The sequence below is a fragment of the Ictidomys tridecemlineatus genome, unplaced genomic scaffold (assembly GCF_052094955.1).
Source record: "Ictidomys tridecemlineatus isolate mIctTri1 unplaced genomic scaffold, mIctTri1.hap1 Scaffold_190, whole genome shotgun sequence".
In the NCBI taxonomy this organism is placed as follows: Eukaryota; Metazoa; Chordata; class Mammalia; order Rodentia; family Sciuridae; genus Ictidomys; species Ictidomys tridecemlineatus.
This window is the reverse complement of record NW_027521631.1, coordinates 420,719-428,815: the sequence shown is the minus strand read 5'-3', so window position 1 is coordinate 428,815 and position 8,097 is coordinate 420,719.

The following is an 8,097-nucleotide window of genomic DNA, read 5'->3' as shown; positions in this document are numbered from 1 at the left end:
GGAGAGGATGGGAATAGGAAAAACAGTAGAATGAAACAGACATAACTTTCCTATGTACTTATATGAATTACACAACTGTGTAACTCTACAGTATATATAGCACAAGAATGAAAAGTTATAGTCCATGTATGTATAATATGTCAAAATACACTTTACTGTACATACACCTGAAAAAAATTTTTAAAAAGAAAAAAAGAATAATTCATGGGGAAATGCAGTGTTGGTAGGACTTCAAATTAGTACAGCCATTCTTGAAAACTGGATGAATAGCTCTTTCAAAACTTGGAATAGAACTACCATCTGACCCAGTTGTCGCATTCCTTGGTATATATCCAAATATATGAAATCAGCATACTATAAAAACACAGGCACATCAGTGCTTATAGCAACACGATTCATAATAACCTAATTACAGAACCAGCCATCAAACCCATCAACAGAGTAATTGATAAAGAATACATGGTGTATATACACAATGAAGTTTTACTTAGTCATTAAGAAGAATTAAATTATGGCACTAGGTGGAAAATTGATGAAATGAGAACACAATTCTAAGTGAAATAAGCCATACTCAGGAAGCCAAAGGTCAAATATTTCCCCTCATATGTGAATACTCGACCACATAATGGAAAAGAGGGCATTCAATAGAGATATCTGTGAAAGGGGTTACATGGAAGGCATGGAGGACAAACAGAGGGATGAACAGTAGAATGAAACAAACTAAACTCTCTTTGTACATCTATGAATAAAGCATGGTGAATTTCAATGTTGTGTATGTCTATAATGCAGTAATTTAAAAATCTATAAATAAATAGATGTTAAACCAACAGAAGCCGGACTCATTGTTCTCCCTTTCACTCTTCCTCTAATTTTTCTTTTATTTTTATTTCTTCTCTTCCCCTTCATAAATAATGAACAATATGTTGTCTATGGATCAGCCCTATTTTGAAATTGCAAATCTTTGTCTCCCTAATATATTCTTCTTTACTCTTAATTATCTCTATTTTGAACTTCTCTTACCACTGGTTAGTTTGTATAATGTCACACCCCACCACTAATGCAATAGAAGCAGTTAAAACACTGGAAGTCATAGGTAATACCAATTTTTTGAGTTTTTGATGGACATAATTCATGATTAACTACTATCTTTAATGATAGAAATTGCTGACCCTACAATTTCTGTTTATTGTGTCAATCAACATTGTACATGTCATAATAGGAACTAAGTACTTAATTTAATCCTATATGTTATATGCATAGGTTTTTGCAGTTATTTGACTTCCCTTAATAATGAGGCACTGGAAAATTACAGGATAACTAAAAGCTGGTAGAGTAGAAACCCCACTGTTTCAGATCCATTTGAATAGATGGGTTGATACATAAACAATATGAAGAAAACATCCAAAACAGAATGATTCAACAATAGACTCTACTGATACTGCAGTATAGGAAATATCAAAAAATAAATTTAGAAATTTCAAAGATAAGAAGACATAAGAGGTAAAAAAAAAATGAGGTAAAGATTGGAATCAGAGAGAAAATATTAGAAGTGAAAGATCCTGTCAAGAAGGAGATATAGATTTTGAAGAAGGATAATTTGGAAACTCCTGAAATTGAAGAATCAATAAACCAAATTAAAAATTTAATGGAAAGCATTACCAACAGACTACATCATTTGAAAAATAGATATTGACATAATAAAGGCAATATACATAATCTTGGCAAAGAAACTTGATCATGGAGAAAAGATGTTAAGAGAATAGGAGCTGAATTTCATGAAATATGGGATAGAATTAAAAGGTAAAATCTAGGATGTATAGGGGCTCTGAGGAACAAATTAAAGGAATGCAAAATATTTTCAATAAAACAATGAGAGAAAAAATATCAAATATTAAAAATTAAATGGAAAACTCTTTTTGATTTCAGATTTGGTTTATAATCTAACACCTTACAATATAAAAATCTCAAGTGTGCTCATCAGATTCCCTTATTTCAGGGCTCACAAAAAATACTATTTGACTAAACTTTTTTGAGAAAATTGAATTATAAATTCGAGAATGCATATGACTTTATTTGGATACATTCACCTATTCAGCATTGAAAAATAATTTAAATAATACACATTTTAAAAGAATATTGCAACTTGAAAACCCAAAAGGTTTTGGATATTTAAACAATACCACAAATATCATAAATGTTATTATTTGTAGTTACTCAATGGTCATAAGATAAAAGTGGCCGAAGTGTACTGAAGCTTTCCTGTAAAATGAATGTTATGCTACAATGTAGCTCACATTTAAGAAATTATACTTGAATGAAAGTCACATTATAATATGAATAGCCTAGTATCAACTTTTTTATTAAACAAAAATGTTTTCCTTGAGTGATGTCTGAAATTTTTCAGAATATAAAGCCCCAGACCTCACTTCCTCACAAATATTGACACACAAAGATTATGGTCCAATGATCTCATAAGAACATTGCATAAGCCAGTTATGAAATTGGGGTATTCCAGGAATACACAGTTTTATTTAAAGAGGTAAAAAAAAAGGCCATTTCCATTCACTTGCTATCTACCCCATGCCCAACCCAGCAAGACAAACATAATTCATGACTACTTTCTTAGGAGGAAGGGTGGATATGCTTCCAATATTATAGGTGTTGTTTAGGGAGAGACAGATGTCTGAGGAAATGATTTGTCTCACTTGTCTTAAGGCTCATATGAGGAAATTTCTTTCTTTCAATACCTGAGTTGGGCTGAGAACCAGAGAGAGCTCAAAAGGATTGTCTAAGCATCAGACTCTACCATACAGCAATGAGACACCAGGGGGAGGAAGAGAGTACAAGACTTTCTTAAGAAACCAGCAAACCTAATTCAGAAATTATTTTTCTAGTCCAGAAAAGAACCACTCCCATAAAAGATCCAAGGGGCTTCCAAAATTTCTGGCTAATTTGTGAAACTTGTCCCCCATACAAAACTGTTTCACAAAGTCTGGAAGAGGTAGCTGTTTCTTCAAATGCAAAAACAAAACAAAAAATTATAACAGAAATAACAGACACATGAAAAAACACAGAAACACAAATAAATCAAATAAATGAGATAACTCTACAAAGACCAATCCTAAGACTTTTAAGGTCTATGAATAATTTCATGAAATGAAAAATAGTCCTTGTAAAAATACCTACATGTGTTATGAGGAAACAGCAGAAAACTACACAAAAGGGCTGGGATTCTGGCTCATTGGTAGAGCGCTCACCTAGTACACACAAAGTCCTGGGTTGAATCCTCAGCACCACATAAAAAAATAAAATAAAGATACTGTGTCCAACTACAACTAAAAAATAAATATTAAAAAAATGACAAAAAATCAGGAAAATGCATGTAAAATGTAAAAATGCCAACATGACAGTATTTAAATAAAACAATAATTGAAATAAAATCTTTTTTTAAATTATTGATTGAAACAAAAACAAAATTAAAAATATAAAATTTTAAATGTGAAGAAACTCTAAAGGGCTTATGAGACAACATCACAAGGACAAATATGTGTTTTGCATGTATCTCTAAAGAAGAGAAAGAGAAGGGCGACTAGAACTCATTTGAAAAAATAAAAGACATTTTTTTCAATTCTGAGAAAGAAAATGGATACCCAAATTCAAGAAACTCAAAGAAAAATAATTAAGATGAATACAAAAAGGACCCAAAGTGAGGAAAATTGTAACAATCAAAATTTAAAAATAAAGATTTTTGATGGGTTGGGGCTGTGGCTCAGCAGAAGTACACTTGCCTGGCAAGTGTGAGGCACTGGGTTTGATTCCCATCACCTCATATGAATAAATAAATAAAAGTCTGTTCAATTCTCAGCACCATATATAAGAAAATAAATAAAGTCTATCAGCAACTAGAAAATAAATAAATAAACAAGTAAATAAAATGAAAATAAAAATTTTTGAATATAAGAAGTGAAGAGTGATTTATCTCCTAAGATGGAGCTTTCAGAAAAACATCAGCAGGGAAATGGATCCACCATTTGACCCAGCTATCGCTCTTCTCGAACTATTCCCTGAGGACCTTAAAAGAGCGCACTATAGGGATATGGCCATATCAATTATTATAGCGGCACAATTCACAATAGCTAGACTGTGGAACCAACCTAGATGCCCTTCAATAGATGAATGGATAAAAAAATGTGGCATGTATACACAATGGAGTATTTTGCAGCACTAAGAAATGACAAAATCATAGAATTTGCAGGGAAATGGATGGCATTAGAGCACATGATGCTAAGTGAAGCTAGCCAAGCCATAAAAAACAAATGCCAAATGTCTTCTTTGATATAAAGAGAGCCCCTAAGAACAGAACAGGAAGGAAGAGCATGAGGAAAAGACTAACAGTAAACAAAGACGAATGGGGGGAGAGAAAAGGAGAGAGAAGGGAAAACATATGGAAATGGTAGGAGACCTTCAATGATACAAAAAATTATAAGAGGTTATGAGGGGCAAGGGGGAGGGGAAATAAAGGGAGAGAATTGAACAACAGCAGAGGAGGTAGAGAGGGAAGATGGGAGAGGAGGGGAGGGGGGATAGTAGGGGATAGGAAAGGTAGCAGAATACAACAGTCACTAATATGCCATTATGTAAAAATGTGAGTATGTAACAGATGTGATTCTGCAATCTGTATTTGGGGTAAAAAAGGGAGTTCAAAACCCAATTGAGTCAAATTTATGAAAGATGATATATCATGAGCTCTGTAATGTTTTGAACAATCAATAAAAAAAAAGAAAAACATCAGCAGATTTTTTGGAAGAAAACTTTAGGTCAGATATGATGTATTAATTTTTCAAAGAAAAAGAATGCACACACACAAACTAAAAACAATTTAACAACTGAGAAGAGAGCACCAGCAATAATTTCCTTTAAAAATTAAGAAAAAATAACAACTTTTTGGCAAAAAAATAAAAGGTGAGTGAGTTAATTACCACTAGCCTTCCTTTATGGAATTGCTACAGGCAGTCTTTCAAGTGGAAACAAAAGAATGGTGTAACAAAAAAAGCAAATGATCATATAAACATTCTAGGAAAGGAAAATATGCAAATACTGATTCTTTTTATTTATCAGAAAACATTATTATATTTCTCATCACTGACAGCATAAAATATGTTAATTATTAGTAAATCTTAATTTATATCATCTTTATTGATATTATTTTTGAATAATCTCAAATTATTCTTTATTCATGACTCATGTGGCCATTTTATTTATTCTTGCATATCAATACATAAATTCAATGGTATATATGAAATTCTTCATTTTTATAATATAGTCTGTGGCTGGGGATATAGCTCAGTTGGTAGGGTGCTTTCCTCACATGCACAAGGCCCTAGATTCAATCCCTTGGGATATAAAGGTAAAATTGAGGTATTATTAACAAATACAGTAAAGTAAAAATGACAAATCAATTTTATAATAACACAGTAAACACTTAAAGTATACTGGAATAAACTATGTAAATTATTGAGAAAGTCAAAGATATAGTTCCATAAAAATCTAGTAAAGTTCCAGACAGAAACTGTCATTGTGTGTTTGAGAAACAGTTGTAAAAACTTTTTTATTTACATGAAGTATTTAGGACAGTGAGATAAGGGTTTGGCTAGGTAGATATTTTCATATTTGGAAAGTCATAATATTAGGGAAATATTGGGATAAATGTGGTAGGCAAGACACAAAAACCATTTTTGAAGAGTGTGATGGTTGGAATGTAGTTAGTTCAGTTATTATAGAAGAAAGTATGGAGAGTCCTCCAAAAAATAAAAATAGAGCTACCACATATCTTGAAATTCCACTATTGGGGGGTATACAAAAAGGAATGAAATGAGCATGGCAAAGAAACACCTGCACTACCCTACTGATTGCAGCACTGTTCATAATAGCCAGGAAATGAAAACAACAGATGTGCCCATAAACTGACAAATGGATAAAGAAAATGTGATATATACAAACAAATATTATTTGACCACAAAATTAAAATAAGTCCTGTCATACGCAACAACAGAGATAAACATGGAGGACATTAAGTTAAATAAAATAATCCAGGCACAGAAAAACAAATATTACCTGATTCCACTTATATGTGAATTCTACAAAAGTCAATCTCATAGATGTTGAGAGAATAGTTGTTACCAGAAGCTGGAAAGATTGTAGAGGGTGGGAGGATGGAGAGAGATTGGTCAACCAGAACACCATTACAGTTAGGATGAATAAGTTCTTGTGTTCTATGGCAGAGGCGAGTGAATACAGCATTGAATAACTGAAACTAGATAGAAAGGAGGATATTTAAAATATATTTACAATAAAAAATGATAAAAGTTGAGATAGATATTACCCAGGAATCAAAGTAATTACATTGTACATACTAATATGTACTTATGAGATGTTAAACAATATAAATCGTTGAGAGAAGAAATATTGCCTGGGACCTCAGAATAAATGAGAAGAAAAGCCAGGCACTGTGGTGCACACCTGTAATGTCCATGAGTTTAGAGACTGAGATAGGAGGATGCCCTGTAGGGAAGAATACAGGTGATTTGGATAAGGCAGAGGGGAGTGAAGGGAGTGGAGGAGGGTAAGAGGGTAGGAAGAATAGTGGAATGAATTAGACATTATTAACCTATATACATACATTATTACATGACCAGTGTGAATCTACATCATGTATAACCAAAAGAATGAGAAGTTATACTCCATTTATGTATGTCAAAATACATTTTATTCTCAATTATAACTCATATGAACAAATAAAACAATCAAGTATGCATCCCTTTTCTCCATTTATACCATCATCATTCTAAACCAAACCACTAGCTGGGGCTTGGAGGCCCTGGGATACATCACAGAACTGCTGTGGGAAACCAAAATTTCCACATTTAATTTCCTCATGAGAGCCCTCATTTGCATTTTGAGGTATTCTAAATAGAAAAAAACTATGAAATGAACTTATACAAATATAATCAACACTCAGAAAGGTATTCTACATAATTGAAAATCTAAAGTGACAGGATTTCAAAGCATACACAAACACATACACACACACACACACACACACACACACACGTATATGTTGAGGTGTAGCCACAACCCCAGCCCAGGAATTCAGGGCTACATATTTTAATGGAAATATGTAAGCTTGGTTGCATCTGCTACACTTAAAAATACTTCTAAGAAATGATACTCCTCATATAATCTCAATCCCACTGTGAAATCCCAAAAGTAAAAAAGAATTAATTATAATAGTGCTGGTTAATGTTAATATTCTTAATTGCCTATTTTGATGCTAACTTGTAAAACCCCTAAGTAAAACCTCGTTATAACAAATGACCTTGTGGTAAAAATATAAATTAACCCTAACTTTGCTACCAGCTTCTTTTATCAGATGGTAATCATAATAAATTCCCACCTATAGAACATGAACAGAGGCTCAAACATATCGAATGATGAAGTGAAAAAATAGAAAACTTTTTTTTACTAAAACTGGTTCTATGAACAAAAATATTGACATGAAATATGTGTGTTACTATAAAGACATGTACTTACAAAATGCATGTCTCAACAGAGCAAAATGTCACCAGAAGACAAATGCCTTAAAAACCTGACCATTTCAACTACAGTTTATCTCCCATTTTAAGACAAAAACAACTGATAATTAAATTTCCATGAAGCTTGAGTAACACACACTGGACAAAATACACATCAAAGTATTTCAGAATGAATATACCCTTTGCACAGCAGAAAGGGAAATGCCAATGGATGAGTAATTGTACTTACTGGGAAATAGTGAACTAAAAAGCAAAGTAAATGAGGACTTACAAAAATGGTTTCCATAAAAATGATTGATTTAAAATATGAAAGTCATTGATATATAAACAATGAATCATTACAAATCACCTAATTGTAATAAAATATAAGTTACAAGAAAAACACATAAATTATATGTACAGAATGTAGAGAATAGACTTATACTAAAAACTTGCAATTTACTCTTTTGGGGAGACAAACAAAAGAAAACACTGGCAGATAAAGTTGAGAACACAGCTTTTAAAA